Source organism: Apium graveolens, chromosome 2, assembly GCF_009905375.1.
Source record: "Apium graveolens cultivar Ventura chromosome 2, ASM990537v1, whole genome shotgun sequence".
NCBI classification, from domain to species: Eukaryota; Viridiplantae; Streptophyta; class Magnoliopsida; order Apiales; family Apiaceae; genus Apium; species Apium graveolens.
The window spans coordinates 202,736,338-202,759,484 of NC_133648.1; the positions used below are offsets into that span (position 1 = coordinate 202,736,338).

Sequence of the window (23,147 nt, forward strand, 5' to 3'; positions counted from 1 at the left end):
TTGGAATTAAACCAAAGTCACTTGTAAATCTATACTTTAACTAACTTAGACTCTAACGCTTGTTTTGCGCTTATTGATTCTCTTAAGTCACTCGAGTACCCTCGGCTCCACCATTTTTAATAATTTAACCTTTACGAATTTTAAGGCGATTCCTTCGCGAGTGTCTTACTAACTGCCTAATACACTTACCATAAATGTTTCATACATTAATTAACCCTTTTTGGTCTTTAACCTATGTTTTAAAGTAAGGCGAGGGGAAAAGTTTCGTTCGCGAAACGCCATTACTTAAAATGGTCATTTCTCCTAAACCGTGCATCGGAATCGAATGAACTACATATCAAAACGAAGCTCGTAACACGAGCTATCTAGACATGGCAATGGTCAAAATCTAGCAGGGGGTTCTCGGGTCCTAATTTTATGCACAAAAGCAGTCCAAAGAAAATTGGACGTTACGACAGCTATGTTTACGCGATTTCCCAATTTAAAACCATTCAAAACCAACCCAATTCAACCTCAAATCAAACATACAACCAACATCCATCCTTATCACATCATATCAGCCCCAACCAATTCAATTTTAACATTCATACTTATGCCTAAGCTTGAATTTAACTATACTACAATCTTTTAACCAAAACAACAACATTTACCATTCCATTTCAATACCATTTCAATCCCAAACTCTAAATCACAAACATTAAGCTACAATATCACCCTACTAATCAAAATCATCTTATAATACATAGGAATCTAGGGTTTGGAGATGATATACCTTCCTCGAAGTGGTGGGAGGAGCTAGGAAGCCTTAAGAAGCCTTGAGAAGTCTTAGGAATGCTTGGATCTTCAAGGAAATCAAGAAAAATTTCAAGTTAAAAACTTAAAAACACTATTCATTGTCTTCTTCATTGATTAAATGAAGAAGATTGAGAAGGAATTGATGGCTTAAACTCATGATATAGCCCTAACTAAGCATAAGGATGATTAGGGAATTAACTCACCAATTTAGGAAGCTTGGATCTTGAGTTTTGAATTTCTTGCCCTTTTGCTATAGTAAAAGCCGAGAGAAAGCTTGCTTGGATGAGAGAATGATTTTTTGTGTTTTGATGAAAATGATTTGCTTGGCTTGGTTGGTTTGATTTTTTTTTTGTTTTAGTAAATTACCTAGTTGCCCTTGATTTTGTGTGGTTAAAAAGCCACCACATCTCCTTCCTTCCCATGTCATGCCTATGTCATGCTGTGATGTCATCCTTCCCTCTTTATCCTCCTTTCATTGGTTGGGTGACATCACTCTCTCTAATCCCCTTTGATTAACTTCCTAATTGTTTGCCTAATGACCGCTGATCTGCTATACGGTTCGCTTAACTTTCGTTTTCGTTTATCGTTTGAAGGATCATACCCGGGATCTTATTACTTAGGTTCCCTTAACCTTTCTCAATATATTATATTCCTTTTTATGATCCTCTATTATAATTCTTTAATTTAAATCCTTTTTATCCTGCTACCTTATACTCAATTCTTTCCGTATCTAGTGGATTTCCGGGAAAAACCAAAGTGTTCGGAAATTGGATTCTGACGATCTTTACATACACTCATATACCATATAGAGTACTAATAAATCTCAGAATATCCATAATAGAACCCCTACATAGTGTGGCATGAAAAGTTTTCTCATTCAGCAAAAACACTATTCACAAGGGTTACAAAAAGTTGAAAATTTTGGGGGTTATTACAGTCTCCCCTCCTTAAAAGGATTCCGTCCCGGAATCAAACAGAAAACAAATGGGGGTACTTTTCTAGCATTGTGCTCTCTAGTTCCCAAGTTGATTCTTCCACATTATGATTCTGCCATAGTACTCTGACTAGCTTGATTACTTTGTTCCGAAGCACCTGCTCCTTCTTATCTATAATCCTTACTGGCTTCTCCACGTAAGTTAGATCTGGCTGCATATCCACCTGCTCGTACTCCACTATGTGTCTGGCATCCCGATGATACTTCCTTAGCATTGACACATGGAACACATTATGAACTTGTTGCAAATTAGGGGGTAAGGCTAGCTCGTAAGCTAAATTTCCAATCCGTCTTAATATCTCAAAAGGTCCAATGTATCTTGGGCTTAGTTTTCCTTTCCTTCCGAACCTCATTAATCCCTTCCAAGGGGATACCTTTAGCAGTACTAAGTCCCCGACTTCATATTCCTTGTCCTTTCGGGCTAGGTCTGCATATTTCTTCTGTCTGTCTTGGGCTGCTACAAGCCGTCCTCTGATGAGATCCACTATATCTTTGGTCCTTTGGACCACTTCGGGTCCGAGCATCTTCCGCTCTCCTACTTCATCCCAGTATAAGGGAGATCGACACCTTCTTCCGTACAGGGCCTCATAAGGCGGCATTCCGATGCTAGCATGAAAGCTATTGTTATAAGAAAACTCGATCAACGGCAAGTGATCATCCCAACTCCCTTTAAAGTCTATTGCACAGACTCTCAATATATCCTCTAGTGTCTGGATGGTCCTTTCACTCTGCCCATCCGTCTGGGGGTGGTACGCGGTACTCATATTTAACTTGGTCCCCGCACATTCCTGAAAGCTCCTCCAAAATCTGGAGTTGAACCTGGGGTCTCGGTCTGAGACAATGGACGCTGGGACTCCATGTCGCGTTACTATTTCCTTAAGGTAAATGTCCACCAGTCTATCGACTGTGTATCTCTTATCGATAGGAATGAAATGAGCTGACTTTGTCAGTCGGTCTATAATTACCCAAATGGTGTCGTGATTGGCTTTCGTCCTTGGCAAGCCTACAACAAAATCCATCGCTATCTGTTCCCATTTCCATTCGGGAATCTCCAGGGGTCGTAAGAGTCCACTGGGTCTCTGGTGCTCTGCCTTTACCCTTTGGCAAGTCTAACATTTGCTTACCCATTCTGCTACGTCCCTCTTCATGTTGGGCCACCAGTAATATTCCTTCAAATCCCTATACATCTTGGTACTTCCCGGGTGAATGGAATACCTTGAACTATGGCTTTCATCCAATATCTCATCTTTAAGCTCTTGAACATTCGGAACCCAAATCCGGTAGGAGTACCTCATTATCCCTTTATCATCTTTCTCAGTATGGATCTCCTCTCCAGTCATTGGCTCTCTGCCTTCATTCATTATTTTCTCCTGGCACAATCTGATCTTTTCCAATAACTCGGGCTGCATTGAGATCTCAAAAGCTTTTCAGTTCCGGTTCCAGTTACCTTTACTTCTATTTCCATTCTCTCAAAATCCCTTATCAATTCTTCCGAAGTTGTTATCATTCTGAGTCTTTCCTTTCTACTAAGGGCATCAGCCACCACATTGGCTTTCCCTGGATGATAGAGAATCTCACAATCATAGTCCTTGATTAGTTCTAACCATCTCCTCTGGCGCATGTTGAGCTCTTTCTGCGTAAATATGTACTTGAGGCTCTTATGGTCTGTGAAAATCTCGCACTTCTCTCCATACAAGTAGTGCCTCCAAATTTTTAAGGCAAATACTATTGCCGCGAGCTCAAGGTCATGAGTAGGATATCTAACCTCGTATTCCTTCAGTTGTCTCGACGCATACGCAATCACTTTACCGTGCTGCATAAGCACACACCCTAGTACTTTGTGCGACGCGTCACTATATATCACAAAATCTCCTTTTCCGTCCGGCAATGCCAACACCGGAGCCGTTATCAACCTTTTCTTTAATTCCTAAAAACTGTTCTCGCATTTCTCCATCCATTCAAACTTCTCTGTCTTACGAGTAAGTCGGGTCAAAGGGGCTGCGATCTTCGCAAAGTCCTGTACAAATCTACGATAGTAGCCGACCAATCCTATGAAACTCCTTACCTCTGTGGGTGTGGTTGGCCTTTCCCAATTTGAGACCGCCTCTATCTTGGAGGGGTCGACCAATACTCCTTCTTTATTGATCACATGTTCTAAAAACTGTACTTCATTCCGCCAGAATTCACACTTCGAGAATTTGGCATACAACTGCTCTTCTCTGAGTATTCCTAGAGCTATCCTCAAATGCTCTGCATGTTCTGCCTCAGTTCTTGAGTAGATCAAAATATCATCAATAAAAACTATCACACATTTGTCCAAGTACTTCTTAAATACTCTATTCATTAAATCCATGAAATTCGCTGGGGCGTTGGTTAATCCAAAGGACATTACCAAGAACTCATAATGCCCATACCTGGTACGGAACGCTGTCTTGGAAATATCTTCGGGTTTAATCTTTAGTTGGTGATATCCAGTTCTCAGGTCGATCTTGGAAAAATAAACAGCATCCTTTAGCTGGTCGAACAGATCGTCTATTCTAGGTAATGGGTACCTGTTCTTTATGGTTAGCTTGTTCAACTCTCGATAGTATATGCTGTAACGCCCCCAAATCCGGGGTCAGGGGATTTGGTCGTCACGATGAAACCTCAATCCAAAATAACCTGTTAAATCAAATAATAAATGCCAGCGGAAGATATTTATCATTTATGACCCCAACTAATCCAAGATCTTTTAAGGTTACAGTTCTAGAAACAAGATATCCAAATTCCACAAATAAATTTTTCTCACTTTCTTTTAAAACTCTTTTCAACAAATCTCAACTCAAAACTAAACCCACTAGTATAACTTCGAAATGAAGTGTACTAGGCCCAAATACAATACACAATTATAATATAATATAATATAAACAACTTTACACAAAAGAACTTACACTAATTCGCAAACCTTGGACCAACCACCTTCCAAGAGCTTCTTCTTGCTTCCTCGAATTACGCGGCTAAACAGCAAGCTAATCCTCACTGGAGGTTAAATTTGAAAACAGGCAAGTATGAGCGAAAGAAATGCTCAGCAAGTTCATTATGACATATATATGGTCGTTTTGATATAAAATCGACATCTGCATCAGCGCATAACATTTAAAAATCATAATTGGTGAATCATAAAATTTTAGTTGAGGAATCCCAGAATTGATTCCTTAATTGTATTCAAAACCATTTTGATATTTTTGAGCGAAATGCTTCAACACTACTTTGAATCTTGACGAGAATAAAACTCGTAAAACAGTGTTTACGGAAATATCGTAATCACAATAACATGAAACAATGATTATGGATTGAATCATAAACTTTACTCAAAACCGAACTCTTGAAATTAATACTTATTTTGTTATCATATCAAATTAGATATCACTACGAACTTTGATGCTCACAACATCCCATACTGAAGTCAACACCAATCATCTGTACTAATGCCACCTTTGATATTTAACAACAACGTAAGTATAAGCATAAATCAGAATCTGAATCAAAACTGCATTTTACCATTATTCCAAAACAGAAACAGTTGAGAAATTATTTATTCTATGAATATCAAAAATGATATGATAATTTAGATTAAGATCATCCTCCGACGGACGTACTATCACATGCTGATCAGCCCGTGTGATAGCACAAGGTCATGATTCGTAGAAACGTGACCCCAAAAACACGAGTACTCAAACAAAAAGGCATAACTAGCCTGTGGCAAAATGGTGTCATAATATTCATATGGCACTTAGAAATAGCCCTCCGCTGGACCGTCCGTCCCGGTCACTTACGCAATTATGATCCAATCTTAAAACCTTTTATTGAAATGGGGTCATAATAATCGACACCCGAAATAATTTTATTCCCCCAATTCTTGGGTAGGAATATTCGCAACCAAATCACTTTTCTCAAAATTCAAAACATTTATAAATCCGATAATTGGATAAGTAAAATCACTTGACTATTCGGAACATAGAATAGCAGAGGGTACTTGCATAAATATAATCATTTAATTTAGCGATATGTAAAACATTTATCAATTCTAAACTGAGAATAGGGAAAGCAATACTTGCATCAAAAGATTTAAAATAAATATCACTTGAATAATAAGTGATGATAGGGATACTTGCATAATATGAATTGAATTAAACGTCACTTGAATGATAAGTGAGGTTAGGGTACTTGCATAATATGAATCGAAATAAACGTCACTTGAATGATAAGTGAAGTCAATGTACTTGCCTTTGGGTTTTAGCAGTTAGTCACACTCGTAAAGACGCATCTATTCTGACATTCTGTCTTAAAACATCACCGTCTTTCTTTTCAACACTTTATTGATGTACTGCTCCTGCGATTGCTAGAAGCCAGATATCCAATACCATTCCATTCCATTCTTTATCCAATGTCTTGTCTTGATCAACTCGAATGATCCGCATCTATAATTAAATATACAACTTTAATTGTCTAATCGATAACCACTCGACGAACTACGCGTCAAAATCCTATCGTCTACCCATACGATAGCCCGCACATAAATATAACAGATAAACACAAGACTTTTGATCCACATACACACATAATTCATATAGCACATAAGCACATAACTCATATATCACATAACTCGTATCACACACGCCTCGGTTCGTCAAAAGGTTCGACTCGATACGTTTAAAACTGAAATCGGGTCAAAAATATGATTTATCGATGAATAATCGACTTAGAATGATTCGTAAACCAAGCGACCTTTCAAAACAAAATGATTTGGGTCTCGAAAGTATTTTTATTGAAATCGGAATATTTTTCTGAGTCTGCACGCGTTCGTTTCGTATTAAACGGACGAACGGTTTATTTATTATGAATTTTTGAACATTTTTCGGAATTAAAACGGGTCTCCGAATCATTTATAACTAAAGAATAGTGCTCGAACACTCGAAATAATTTTATAAGAATTATTGAGCTTGGAAAATAATTTAAAATAATATTCTCTTGGAAATCGGACAGCACCTCCTCTATTTCTCGGACTGCCAGTCGATATCATATCGACACAACCAACAACAATCAACACAATAATATATATTTACGCATATAAACACTCCAGAAATGAATAACACGGCCACCTAAACCAAAACTCGGACCAAAAGTGACTTCTCCAACAATTTCTAAAAATTATGAAATAAATATATAAACACTAACATGCTATAATATACACAAGTACGAAGGCAGAATTTCGGAATCGTTACCCAAAATAAATTCTGATCAACCCGAAGAGAAAATCTGATGTCCGGAAAATATCTCCAGAAAAATCCGAAATTAATAGCGATATATATATACACGCTGAGATGCCATGTGGAGTAATCACCACCTCCAAACTCTTTTTCTACGCCCCGAAAATAAATTAAAACGGAAATATAACGGAAATATGCCCCGCAATTTTTCTTTTCAAAACCTTGCAATATATATACCTATGCGTAGGTATCGAAGCGCTGATCGTTTATATATATACCAATTGAAATTTGGATATACGGTTGAGAAGATATGAATTTTTGAAAATTAAAAGTATATAAACAGGAGAGAGACAGAGAGACAGAAGGGAGGAGAAGCTGTTGTGGTAAAAAGGAAATTGGGGGGGGGTTGTTTTGTTCACGGGTGGCAGGTGGGGTGGTGGCCTCCTGCCACGTTTTCTCTTCTTTTTTTTTTTTTTTAACAGATGACAGCAACATATCCTTATTTATATCTGAAAATTTTGTTTTGCCCCGCATTTCTCAACTTATAGAATAAACGCGCAGGTAAATAAAATCAGAAAATTACCAAACAAATTCTAAAATTCTCAGAATAATTAAAAACTAATAAAATAAAATTTTTATAATTTTTAAAGCATTTTTGACTTGCGCACTATACCCGCACTATACGATTTAACGAACCGAGCTGCACTTAAACAAATCGAGAAAATCACGAAAATAGTCTTAAAATGTTACAAATATCCCGAAGTTTATAAAAACATAAATTTTGAAATTTTAAAATAATTTTTGAAACGCAATTTATACCCGCTTTTATCAATTAAACGATTCAACGCGCGGGTAAAATTAATCCTAAAAATTCTCAAAATAATTTTAAAATTCTCATAATATTCCAAACTTAAATAAATATGAGTTTCATAATTTTTGAAAAATTTTAGAATTAAATACGGATTTTACAAATAAATGAAATCAGAAAATCATACAGGGCTAAATAATTGATGAAATATTGATTTCTAAATTTTATAAAATCCCAAAAATAATTATTGTAATTATAAAGTCATAAAAATATTTTTGAAAGATAATTTAAATATTTATGAAATTAGATTTTCAATAAAATCACTTTTAAAGACAAAAACAAAACGATACGACTCAGTATTTAATAATACAAATAATCCTCAATCACAACTAAGTCACACACAATTAATATTACATACAACACATAGCAGACAGAATATCCATCCAATCCCTAATATTACTAAACGAACTCAATTTACCGATATCAATAAAATGATAAGTTTTCAAATAAACTTTTGAAAATAATACTTTTAAGAGAATATTTTTAGAAATTAACAAGGATCGATTTAACACTCAACAATTAGCACATTACCATTTAATAACACAAACTCGTCAAACAGGAATAAAATATCCACCATTTTATTCCTTCTAAATCAGAAAATCACATAAACATATTCAAATATTAATAATAATAATTCTGAAAATACGGGATATCACAATCTACCCTCCTTATAAGGATTCCGTCCTCGGAATCAGCAGAAGAAAGCACTAATTATTCTTCTAGCCAACTTTTCATTTCCAAATAACCTCAATTTTCCATAATCTCAAATAAATCTTGTATTCCTTGTATAATAAAACTTTTATAGGAGCTTCACTGTGCACCACTGTTCCATTCACCTTTTTTTTTTGACCAATTCTTCAATAGAATCACTTTTTACTGATCGCGAGAAAGAAGAATAGAAAGAAAGATAGAGAGAAGAAAATAAAGATAGATAAAGAGAGAAATAAAGAAACAGATTGACTTCGGTATATGCCACTCATATTTTAATCGCATTGCAGTCCACTGTCGTCCTTCGTAATTTCATCACATCGCCTTACTTTGACTTGAACAGGATACTCAACTTAACTTGATTGGCATACCTTCGAATATTTGGAATGATAAAATCATAGAATTTCAAAAAGAAGAGACTTTGACACCATGACGGAACCAAAATCTGAATTTGAGAAAAAGTATTGTTGAAATAAAAGAATAACTGAGAGATCAATATGATCAAACGAACTTGGTATTGCGTGTCCAAATTAAGACACTACTAAAGGTTGTTAACCTTCATGTATTCACAACACACACAAGTGATGGCGTCCCATCCAACTCCTATCACACAGACAGGTATACCTTGTGTCCCCTATAGTTAGGGTTGTTCATCTCAGTCAGAATAAAAGAATATCAAAGGAATCCAAAATCAAATGAATAAAAATGAAAAGATTTCAAAGCTGATATTTCTGAAGAAAATGAAATCAAGAAAACAAGATTCTGTAACAAAATGATTAAACGAGTGTTAGGGAATATATCCTCTAACAAATACCTCTTTTGAGAGAGGTCAAAAGAAATTATAGCAAGAAAAGGTATTGCCAAAATCTTAATACTTATCTTCTATCTGAATTCTTCTGTTGACTTGTCGTCCGATTCTAGACACTTCTTCACGTTCCAAAGATATCGATAATCTTCATCATCATCAAAACGTAGTAGCCTCGAAAGGTTCCACAATAGAAGTTTTGCAACTGCCAGGAGTTCCATCCAGCTCAGCACAACCATCTCAAACGAATACGCCTTATCTTAATTTATTCGTTGGTACTATATCCAATAGTCCAACAGGAACTCGATATGAGCTCAAGCGTCCTCACATAGCTATACACACTCCTACACACTCTCGTTTCTAGTTTACTATAACCTCAGCTCTGATACCAACCTGTAACGCCCCCAAATCCGGGGTCAGGGGATTTGGTCGTCACGATGAAACCTCAATCCAAAATAACCTGTTAAATCAAATAATAAATGCCAGCGGAAGATATTTATCATTTATGACCCCAACTAATCCAAGATCTTTTAAGGTTACAGTTCTAGAAACAAGATATCCAAATTCCACAAATAAATTTTTCTCACTTTCTTTTAAAACTCTTTTCAACAAATCTCAACTCAAAACTAAACCCACTAGTATAACTTCGAAATGAAGTGTACTAGGCCCAAATACAATACACAATTATAATATAATATAATATAAACAACTTTACACAAAAGAACTTACACTAATTCGCAAACCTTGGACCAACCACCTTCCAAGAGCTTCTTCTTGCTTCCTCGAATTACGCGGCTAAACAGCAAGCTAATCCTCACTGGAGGTTAAATTTGAAAACAGGCAAGTATGAGCGAAAGAAATGCTCAGCAAGTTCATTATGACATATATATGGTCGTTTTGATATAAAATCGACATCTGCATCAGCGCAGAACATTTAAAAATCATAATTGGTGAATCATAAAATTTTAGTTGAGGAATCCCAGAATTGATTCCTTAATTGTATTCAAAACCATTTTGATATTTTTGAGCGAAATGCTTCAACACTACTTTGAATCTTGACGAGAATAAAACTCGTAAAACAGTGTTTACGGAAATATCGTAATCACAATAACATGAAACAATGATTATGGATTGAATCATAAACTTTACTCAAAACCGAACTCTTGAAATTAATACTTATTTTGTTATCATATCAAATTAGATATCACTACGAACTTTGATGCTCACAACATCCCATACTGAAGTCAACACCAATCATCTGTACTAATACCACCTTTGATATTTAACAACAACGTAAGTATAAGCATAAATCAGAATCTGAATCAAAACTGCATTTTACCATTATTCCAAAACAGAAACAGTTGAGAAATTATTTATTCTATGAATATCAAAAATGATATGATAATTTAGATTAAGATCATCCTCCGACGGACGTACTATCACATGCTGATCAGCCCGTGTGATAGCACAAGGTCATGATTCGTAGAAACGTGACCCCAAAAACATGAGTACTCAAACAAAAAGGCATAACTAGCCTGTGGCAAAATGGTGTCATAATATTCATATGGCACTTAGAAATAGCCCTCCGCTGGACCGTCCGTCCCGGTCACTTACGCAATTATGATCCAATCTTAAAACCTTTTATTGAAATGGGGTCATAATAATCGACACCCGAAATAATTTTATTCCCCCAATTCTTGGGTAGGAATATTCGCAACCAAATCACTTTTCTCAAAATTCAAAACATTTATAAATCCGATAATTGGATAAGTAAAATCACTTGACTATTCGGAACATAGAATAGCAGAGGGTACTTGCATAAATATAATCATTTAATTTAGCGATATGTAAAACATTTATCAATTCTAAACTGAGAATAGGGAAAGCAATACTTGCATCAAAAGATTTAAAATAAATATCACTTGAATAATAAGTGATGATAGGGATACTTGCATAATATGAATTGAATTAAACGTCACTTGAATGATAAGTGAGGTTAGGGTACTTGCATAATATGAATCAAAATAAACGTCACTTGAATGATAAGTGAAGTCAATGTACTTGCCTTTGGGTTTTAGCAGTTACTCACACTCGTAAAGACGCATCTATTCTGACATTCTGTCTTAAAACATCACCGTCTTTCTTTTCAACACTTTATTGATGTACTGCTCCTGCGATTGCTAGAAGCCAGATATCCAATACCATTCCATTCCATTCTTTATCCAATGTCTTGTCTTGATCAACTCGAATGATCCGCATCTATAATTAAAATATACAACTTTAATTGTCTAATCGATAACCACTCGACGAACTACGCGTCAAAATCCTATCGTCTACCCATACGATAGCCCGCACATAAATATAACAGATAAACACAAGACTTTTGATCCACATACACACATAATTCATATAGCACATAAGCACATAACTCATATATCACATAACTCGTATCACACACGCCTCGGTTCGTCAAAAGGTTCGACTCGATACGTTTAAAACTGAAATCGGGTCAAAAATATGATTTATCGATGAATAATCGACTTAGAATGATTCGTAAACCAAGCGACCTTTCAAAACAAAATGATTTGGGTCTCGAAAGTTTTATTGAAATCGGAATATTTTTCTGAGTCTGCACGCGTTCGTTTCGTATTAAACGGACGAACGGTTTATTTATTATGAATTTTTGAATATTTTTCGGAATTAAAACGGGTCTCCGAATCATTTATAACTAAAGAATAGTGTTCGAACACTCGAAATAATTTTATAAGAATTATTGAGCTTGGAAAATAATTTAAAATAATATTCTCTTGGAAATCGGACAGCACCTCCTCTATTTCTCGGACTGCCAGTCGATATCATATCGACACAACCAACAACAATCAACACAATAATATATATTTACGCATATAAACACTCCAGAAATGAATAACACGGCCACCTAAACCAAAACTCGGACCAAAAGTGACTTCTCCAACAATTTCTAAAAATTATGAAATAAATATATAAACACTAACATGCTATAATATACACAAGTACGAAGGCAGAATTTCGGAATCGTTACCCAAAATAAATTCTGATCAACCCGAAGAGAAAATCTGATGTCCGGAAAATATCTCCAGAAAAATCCGAAATTAATAGCGATAGATATATACACGCTGAGATGCCATGTGGAGTAATCACCACCTCCAAACTCTTTTTCTACGCCCCGAAAATAAATTAAAACGGAAATATAACGGAAATATGCCCCGCAATTTTTCTTTTCAAAACCTTGCAATATATATACCTATGCGTAGGTATCGAAGCGCTGATCGTTTATATATATACCAATTGAAATTTGGATATACGGTTGAGAAGATATGAATTTTTGAAAATTAAAAGTATATAAACAGGAGAGAGACAGAGAGACAGAAGGGAGGAGAAGCTGTTGTGGTAAAAAGGAAATTGGGGGGGGGGGGTTTTGTTTTGTTCACGGGTGGCAGGTGGGGTGGTGGCCTCCTGCCACGTTTTCTCTTTTTTTTTTTTTTTTTTTTCAACAGATGAGAGCAACATATCCTTATTTATATCTGAAAATTTTGTTTTGCCCCGCATTTCTCAACTTATCGAATAAACGCGCAGGTAAATAAAATCAGAAAATTACCAAACAAATTCTAAAATTCTCAGAATAATTAAAAACTAATAAAATAAAATTTTTATAATTTTTAAAGCATTTTTGACTTGCGCACTATACCCGCACTATACGATTTAACGAACCGAGCTGCACTTAAAACAAATCCAGAAAATCACGAAAATAGTCTTAAAATGTTACAAATATCCCGAAGTTTATAAAAACATAAATTTTGAAATTTTAAAATAATTTTTGAAACGCAATTTATACCCGCTTTTATCAATTAAACGATTCAACGCGCGGGTAAAATTAATCCTAAAAATTCTCAAAATAATTTTAAAATTCTCATAATATTCCAAACTTAAATAAATATGAGTTTCATAATTTTTGAAAAATTTTAGAATTAAATACGGATTTTACAAATAAATGAAATCAGAAAATCATACAGGGCTAAATAATTGATGAAATATTGATTTCTAAATTTTATAAAATCCCAAAAATAATTATTGTAATTATAAAGTCATAAAAATATTTTTGAAAGATAATTTAAATATTTATGAAATTAGATTTTCAATAAAATCACTTTTAAAGACAAAAACAAAACGATACGACTCAGTATTTAATAATACAAATAATCCTCAATCACAACTAAGTCACACACAATTAATATTACATACAACACATAGCAGACAGAATATCCATCCAATCCCTAATATTACTAAACGAACTCAATTTACCGATATCAATAAAATGATAAGTTTTCAAATAAACTTTTGAAAATAATACTTTTAAGAGAATATTTTTAGAAATTAACAAGGATCGATTTAACACTCAACAATTAGCACATTACCATTTAATAACACAAACTCGTCAAACAGGAATAAAATATCCACCATTTTATTCCTTCTAAATCAGAAAATCACATAAACATATTCAAATATTAATAATAATAATTCTGAAAATACGGGATATCACATATGCACAGCCTCATGCTCCCATCTTTCTTCTTAACAAATAAAACTGGTGCTCCCCATGGAGACACACTGGGTCTTATCATACCCTTATCCAAGAGTTCCTGCAATTGGATAGCTAATTCCTTCATTTCTAACGGGGCTAACCGGTAAGGTGCTTTTGAAACTGGCGCCGTCCCTGGGGCCAACTCAATAGCAAATTCAATCACTCTATCGGGTGGTAATCCCGGAAGGTCTTGTGGGAATACATCTTCAAATTCGTTGACTACTGGAATATCTTGTAAGTTAGGCACCTCCTTCTGCGTGTCCACCACATAGGCTAGGTAGGCCTCATTTCCTTTTCGTAGCATCCTTTTGGCCTGGGCCATGGTCAAAAATCTATGCGTCTGCCTCTTTCCTCTAAATACAACTTCTTTCTTCCCTGGGATATTTAGTTTAACTTTCTTCCCTTTACAGTCTATCTGAGTATCATTGCTAGATAGCCAGTCCATTCCCAAAATTACATCAAACTCCCCTAATTTAAAAGGAATCAGATCAACACTAAAGGATTGCTCCCCTATGCCTATCTCACAGGCGGGGTGAATCTGGTTAACAGGAATAATTTCATGATTGGCTATTTCTACTTGCAAGGGTTCTATCAAGGGTTCAGCCTTAAGTCTTAACTTACGCGCAAAGTCCTTTGATATAAAAGATTTAGTTGCTCCCGAATCAAATAAAACGTTTGCACTGACTGAATTTAGAGAAAGGGTACCTGCTATCACATCTGAATCTTTCATAGCATCCTGGACTGTCATGTTGAAAGTCCTCGCAGTAGGTGGCTTATTAGAAGCAGCCCTGCTTGCTCCCGAAGCTGCTGGTTTGTTCATTGGGCATTCCCTCTTCCAATGACCTGGGCGTCCGCACTGATGACAAGTGGTGGTTGGAATGACGGCAGGGGTTGATGATGGGCACTTAGTTGAATAGTGGCCTTCCCGACCGCACTTAAAGCAGGTTACTGGCTTTCCTTTACACTCCCCAGTGTGATTCCTTCCACATATGTTACAGGCTGGCAATGGGGGTCGAGACTGGTTGGAATAGGACATTCTTGAATTTCTGGCCGCCCTGGCTCACACTCACACTCATTGGCCGCTTAAACCCAGTGTTCCTTCCTGGTAGGGACACTGCTCCTCGATTAAATCTAGTTGGGAAGCTCCTTCCTGCGGAAACCTCCACCCATGCTCATACTTTTCCTCTTTATTCCTTTCTTCTCTCTTTCCTTCTACATCTGTTCACTTCCGACTTCTACAATCGTTGCCTTTTGCACCAGAGTGGCATAGTCCGTAAGCTCAAGGATTGCCTCCCTATTCTGAATCCACGGTTTCAGTCCCTGCTGAAACCTCCTAGCTTTCTTTTCCTCGGTGCTCACAAACTCCGGCACAAACCTTGATAACTCAGTAAATTTCGCTTCGTACTCTGCTACAGATAAGTTATTCTGCTTTAGCTCCAAGAACTTGATCTCCATCTGGTTTTCCATAAACCTCGAGAAATACTTTCCCAGAAACAACTGACTAAATCTCTCCCAGGTTATAATAGCATCTGTCTCCATAGTTTTTCTTGGCCTCCCTCCAGTAGTTAGCTTCTCCTTTCAGAAGGTAGGTAGAAAATACAGTCTTTTGTGCCTCATCGGTACTCAAAATCTCAAAGGATTTCTCCATTTCCTTTAACCATGCCCTTGCCTCAACTGGGTCGGCTGATCCGTGGAACTCAGGGGGCTTAAGGGACTTAAAAGCCCTGAAAGAGTTTGCCACAGTATTGTTATTTCCTTGAGGGGGTGGGTTGGGGTGACGTTCCAAATTCTGCCTTAGGAGTTGCATGAACTGGCCCATGGGATCCATGCCCGGGTTTGGTACCGGTTGCTCAACCTCAGTTTCTCCTTCTTCAGCCTCTATCTCAAATCCCTCAACATCATATGTTTCCTCTTCCTCTTCATACAGGGAGTCATCCTGTTCCACATAATCCTCATCTTCCTCTTCACTGTGTTCCTGGTTCCTATCATCCTGGTTATGGCTTCTCTGGTCCTCAGATCCAGGGTTCGCCCTAGTTCCAATCTTTCTTGGCGGCATGATTCTGATAATAAAAAAATTATTGGGAAATTCAACGTTAGGTCACAATCATATACAATATTGTGCCTTGCACAGCTTCATAATGGGGAGAACGTATATCGCAATTCTATTATTTTAAGAAAGTTCTAATACGAAGTGCAGTAATAATAATGATAAAAACAGTGACCTCGTCACTAAGGAACTGAACCGAAACGAAACAAATATATACATAATGCGAGAAATACATAGTTTGATCTGGTCAAAAGTACAACAGTGCTACAGTCATCTGTCCCAAAAGTGATACACAAGAGTCTATCTGTCTAGTCAGAAAAAGGGATGCTATATACAAGTTAACTATCCCGGAAAATTGACTCTTACTAAGGCCTCGGCTAACTAGACAACTAGACTATTCCATCGTCAATCCTGAATCATACACCGGAGCGGGTCAACTCCTATACCCTTTCCATCGCACGACGGAAGATATAGTCGGCCTGCCGCCTGGAGATCCTACCATTCCTGTCCCCCTGGAGCGATCCGAGCCTCGCTCGGGATGTGAGCTCTATCCCCGTAAGCTCCCTCCTCAAGGATCGGGGTATAGAAGCCCTAGTCTCATAAGCTCGGGTACGCCTACCCGCCCTCTCTGCATCCAACTCCCTCCTGGCCCCATCCAGTCGGCCCTCGGCAACAGCCACTCGGGTCCTCAGAACAACCTGAACATATCCATGAGCTAACGAAGACTGCCTGTGGGCAGGGTCAAGAGGTGGTGAATCCGGAGCCGCTGAGGGTGCCTCCTCGGTCTGCCTAGGCTCGGAAGTATGGGTCTCTGAGCTGTCATCATCGGGAATCCAAGATAGTGGTGTAGGGGTAGGGGCTCTGACCACCGGAAGTGTGGGTAATGGGGTACCAGCATACACTACCATAGGTCCAACACGCTCCTCAGCTACTGGGACCTCATCCGGGTCCTCCTCATCTGGAATAGCAATAACCTCTGTCTCTGACTCCTCTGAGGGGTCCTCATCTGAAATAGCAATGACCTCCGTCTCTGACTCCTCTGAGGGGTCCTCCTCATCCTCCTCCATCTCAGGCTCCTCCTGATCCTCAACATCTAGCAGTGCCTCATCATGCTCACGCTCGAACATCTCAGGGTCCTCTATCTCAGGCGCCTACACATTAAACGAGCTAAGTTACTATCATGATACTTATAAGGGTTCCCGTAAGGGTTTTAACTGTAGCACTACTTTAAGTAGTCCGACCATGAACTTGGCAAGAGTTCTTATTATCTTTGTGAGTTTATTATTATATCGTCGCATCAACTCTGAGGTTTATAACGCTTAGCTCTGATACCATTTCTGTAACACCCCCAGATCCGGGGTCGGGGATCCGGGTCGTCACGGTCTTTCTTTCCACAATATCACTTCACTTAATTAATAATAAATAACCTTATGCTGTGACCCCACACTAACACACACCACAACCCGCTATAGTCTCAGAGATGAAATTGAAATAAGCACAAGTCTTTGAATCCACAATTTAAAAGTTATTACAACCCAAAATGATTACTTGATAATTTACAGTTAATTGCCATTATCTGCCACAAGTTATAATTATACATAATTTGATTCTCAAAAGTAGAGTGCCTGGTCTACTAATAGATCTACCTCTGCAGCTATAGCAGCTACAACATCATCGGGAAGACGCGGGACGCTTCCCACGCGCTTGCGCTGGGTCTGCTGGAGTCTGGCCATCTTTCCTAACTGTTGTTGTGTGATGAAGAAATAAAGCAAGAGTGAGCCTTACAGCTCGCAAGATAATATATAGTGATAACAATAATATAAGTATCTAAATGGATACTTACTAGAATCTTTTATCATGTGTAAGATAATTACTTACTAGATATAAGTAAAAACAAGGGATGAAGTTACCAGATACTTCACTACACTTATATCATTTATAAAGCTACTTGAACTACCACTGTTCAAAGTATAATGAGCTTTCAACAGTTCATCACATAGATGAGACTACAAGACAAGATTTGAATAGATTAAATCTTTGAAATATTATTAAAGGAAATGAAGTTATGATATACTTCATTAAGTTCTGATATATATATATATATATATATCCACATATACATCTTCTTTACACATTTCCTGAAAACCTCTGTCATGTAAAGTATGAACAGAGTTTGAAACATCCAATAAATTATGGGAAAGGAAAAGAATTTTGGCATAAACCAGGTATCTTGCTGATCAGGCAAGGATACCAATAAGTAACCTTTTCTACTAGTAGATGGACGAATTCCCCACTGGTCATTACCCTGGTCTCAATAGGACCTTATGCTGGACTGCCACTCAGCCACTTATGCATTTGATGGACTCCCACTGAGCCACTTACACTATCATGGACGCCCACTAAGCCCATGTTGCTTATGCCGACTCAATAGATGGACTTACTTCTCGTACGTTGGGTAAGTAATCAATTCATTTACCAAACTGCAACCTTGTTGCGAATATAAAATACACCACAGAGCCGGATCCCTCAGGTTTTGAGCGAGTATTTAAATCCCCTTAAAAAGGAAGATCTTAAATATAAAAATGAGTTTTGGGATCCGCTCTAACTTTTAAAAATTATTTTGAAGACTCGAAAACACTTTAAAGAGTGTTTGGAGTAAAGCTGATTTAATGAAGTAAATCAGTCCCCAGTATATTTAGAAAATGTCTGAATATTATTATTTAAATAATATTCCCATAAAGAATAATCTTTATAAAAATAATTGAAGTAGAAGTATTAAAACTTATACTTGAAACGAGTATTAAATAACCAAAGATATACTTATACGAAAGTACTATCTTTATTTGAATAATCGAAAATAAGTTTGATTATTGACACCTTATTCTTTAATAAAATAAAGAATATATTGCAGTAATAAGCAGAGTCATAATACCTCGAATGAATATTATAAATAATATTCATAAAATAAAGGAGTCATACATCCTCAAATGAATATCCAATTAATAATCATTAAATAATATAAGCTGAGTCATAAGCCCTCGAATAATATTCAAAATAATATTCAATAAATAATATAAAGTTATCGAATAACCCTTATTCGATTAATAGTTTTGAAAACTATAACCATATATATATATATATATATGAATATATATATATACATATATACAAAATCTACTCGGGATCCTCGACTCCCGGTTTTAGAAAATGTTTTCACCTTTTGGGTCCTTATAATAAGGGTATATGCAAAATACTGCTAACCTCTAGCATAGGTATTATCAACTGAACCAACAGATATATATATGGCAAGAATACGAAACAGGCATGCATATGTACCATATAACATGCTACAATATATCGCAAGAATCTGCTATAACAAATATGCATTTAACGCAAGATCATGCATATACACAAATACATCACAACAACAGTATAACGGATAGAAAACTTTCCTGAGCGACTTGGGGTGATAAAAGGCTCGGGACGAGTTTGGTAACCTATAAACAACAAGTAAGTTGGAATTAAACCAAAGTCACTTGTAAATCTATACTTTAACTAACTTAGACTCTAACGCTTGTTTTGCGCTTATTGATTCTCTTAAGTCACTCGAGTACCCTCGGCTCCACCATTTTTAATAATTTAACCTTTACGAGTTTTAAGGCGATTCCTTTGTGAGTGTCTTACTAAGTGCCTAAAACACTTACCATAAATGTTTCATACATTAATTAACCCTTTTTGGTCTTTAACCTATGTTTCAAAGTAAGGCGAGGGGAAAAGTTTCGTTCGCGAAACATCGTTACTTGAAACGGTCGTTTCTCCTAAACCGTGCATCGGAATCGAACGAACTACATATCAAAACGAAGCTCGTAACACAAGCTATCTAGACATGGAAATGGTCAAAATCTAGCAGGGGGTTCTCGGGTCCTAATGTTATGCACAAAAGGAGTCCAAAGAAAATCGGACGTTATGACGACTATGTTTACGCGATTTCACAATTTAAAACCATTCAAAACCAACCCAATTCAACCTCAAATCAAACATACAACCAACATCCATCCTTATCACATCATATCAGCCCCAACCAATTCAATTTTAACATTCATACTTATGCCTAAGCTTGAATTTAACTATACTACAATCTTTTAACCAAAACAACAACATTTACCATTCCATTTCAATACCATTTCAATCCCAAACTCTAAATCATAAACATTAAAAACTTGAAAACACTATTCATTGTCTTCTTCATTGATTAAATGAAGAAGATTGAGAAGGAATTGATGGCTTAAACTCATGATATAGCCCTAACTAAGCATAAGGATGATTAGGGAATTAACTCACCAATTTAGGAAGCTTGGATCTTGAGTTTTGAATTTCTTGCCCTTTTACAATAGTAAAAGCCGAGAGCAAGCTTGCTTGGATGAGAGAATGATTTTTGTGTTTTGATGAAAATGATTTGCTTGGCTTGGTTGGTTTGATTTTGTTTTTGTTTTAGTAAATTACCTAGTTGCCCTTAATTTTGTGTGGTTAAAAAGCCACCACATCTCCTTCCTTCCCATGTCATGCCTATGTCATGCTGTGATGTCATCCTTCCCTCTTTGTCCTCCTCTCATTGGTTGGGTGACATCACTCTCTCTCTAATCCCCTTTGATTAACTTCCTAATTGTTTGCCTAATGACCGCTGATCTGCTATACGGTTCGCTTAACTTTCGTTTTCGTTTATCGTTTGAAGGATCATACCCGGGATCTTATTACTTAGGTTCCCTTAACCTTTATCAATACATTATATTCCTTTTTATGATCCTCTATTATAATCCTTTAATTTAAATCTTTTTTATCCTGCTACCTTATACTCAATTCTTTCCGTATCTAGTGGATTTCTGGGAAAAACCAAAGTGTTCGGAAATTGGATTCTGACGATCTTTACATACACTCATATACCATATAGAGTACTAATAAAATCTCAGAATATCCATAATAGAACCCCTACATAGTGTGGCATGAAAAGTTTTCTCATTCAGCAAAAACACTATTCACAAGGGTTACAAAAAGTTGAAAATTTTGGGGGTTATTACAGTATTTGTCTTATGAGCGTCGCGAACTTATAAGATAGTGTGTTAATTCTTAATGAAGCGACAATGAATTTAAGGATTTAGAACTGGCCATGCTAGCATAGGTTCATGTGTTATTGTTATGCATAATTCGTAGGTAATTTTAACCATCTTACTTGCCATGTGTAAACAAGATAGATAACTTGTGCTTAAACCGTTATGTTGTCAAATTCTATAGACATATAGGGTCTCAATATGATTGGTGTCTATTCAGCTTCTATCTCTTTTGTGGGTGTCTGGTAGTATGGTACTCGTGCAATAAAAGTTGGCATTTATCAGTGTCGTGTTGTCTGATTAGTGTCATCACCATCGCATGCTAAGGTTGAAAATAATAAGGCTATTGAATGAAGTATTTAATGAAGTTAGAATCCCATGTTTGTCATATATATTAATTTAATCAATCTTAATTTCGTAGTTATAATAGTTAGTGTAATTCTTAGTTATAAACAACCTCAATTTATTATCATCTTAGCATTGAATAATAACCATACATTGTTGCTTAACTGCGTGAATTAATTAGTTAACCAATACAATCTCTGTGGGAACGAACTAGAAAAGATTCTATACTACTTGCGAACTCGCATACTTGCGTGTAATATTAACACGTGTTTAGCGACTAACAAGTTTTTGGCGCCGCTGCCGGGGACTGCAGTGTTAATTATTAGTTTATGTATTTTCCATCAGTGGTAGTTAAAGTTCATTGACTCAGACATTGTTACTTATTTGTTCCTTGTTTTATTTCAGGTACTCTAGCGAGGGTGTATGCATACGCGTTCGCGTACTCGTAAGAGAACACATGATAAAGCCGAGAAAGAAGTTATGGTAGTTCGTAAGGAAGTTTTCGAGGAAGAAAAAGAGAATGTTGAAGAACCAGCTTTAGTAGAGATGGGTGATCAAGCGGAAAATCTGAAGGCTTTGATGGACTATTCTCAGCCTAAGATTAATGACATTCAGTCAAGCATCATTAGAACAGCCATCAGGGCTAACACTTTTGAGATCAGTCAAACACGATTCAGATAATAGATAACTCAGTTCAGTTTGGGGGTTCTCCTACTGAAGACCCCAACATGCACATCAGGGATTTCATCGAGATCTGCCACACGTTCAAGTTCAATGATGTGACTAAAGATGCTATCAAGCTGTGACTCTTCCCATTCTCTCTAAGGGAAAAGGCTAAGTGCTGGTTACATTCTCTACCAGCAGGGTCTATCATCACTTGGAAAGATCTTGCTCAAACGTTTCTCACTAAATTCTTCCCTATGGCGAAGACTGCTGCAATTAGGAATGCTCTTACTCAGTTTGTTCAACAAACTGGAGAATCTCTGTGTGAGGCTTGGGATCGATATAAGGAGAAGCTAAGTAAGTGCCCACACCATGGCATGCCTGATTGGATGATTATCAACTGTTTCTACAATGGATTGGGTGCTACTTCTAGACCCCTGCTTGATGGAGCATCAGGAGGAGCCTTGTGGGCTAAAAGCTACGATGAAGCTTATGAACTTATTGAAATGATGGCTGCTAATGAGTACCAGAATCCTTCCCAGAGGCTGACTCAGGGAAAAGTCATAGGAATTCTAGAGTTGGACACAGCAACTGCTATCGCTGCCCAACTTAAGGTTTTTACGATGAAGGTGGACACTTTGGCTAATTATGGAGTTAATCAAATCTCTAGTGTCTGTGAACTTTGTGCTTGTGCCCATGAGACTGATCAGTGCACAATTTCTAGTGAATCAGCTCAGTTTGTGAGCAACTTCCAGCAATCGCAGCAACCAGTGCCAGCCACCTATCATCCCAACAACCGCAATCATCCTAATTTCAGCTGGAGCAACACTCAGAATACTGTTCAACAGCCTTATTAGCAATATCCAGCTAAGCAATACAACCCCTCTAGTTTTCAGCAACCACAATATGCACCAAGATAACAACTCCAGCTGCAACAAGCTAATGAA

The 23,147-nt window shown here is 36.8% G+C and overlaps 1 non-coding gene across 1 annotated transcript; it reads right to left on the bottom strand.

The window, feature by feature from the left end:
* Positions 1-22,472: 22,472 nt before the first annotated feature.
* Positions 22,473-22,579, bottom strand: LOC141710073 (small nucleolar RNA R71). Its single transcript, XR_012570613.1, has one exon. It is a non-coding gene; the product is annotated as a small nucleolar RNA R71 (small nucleolar RNA).
* Between the last annotated feature and the right edge of the window lie 568 nt (positions 22,580-23,147).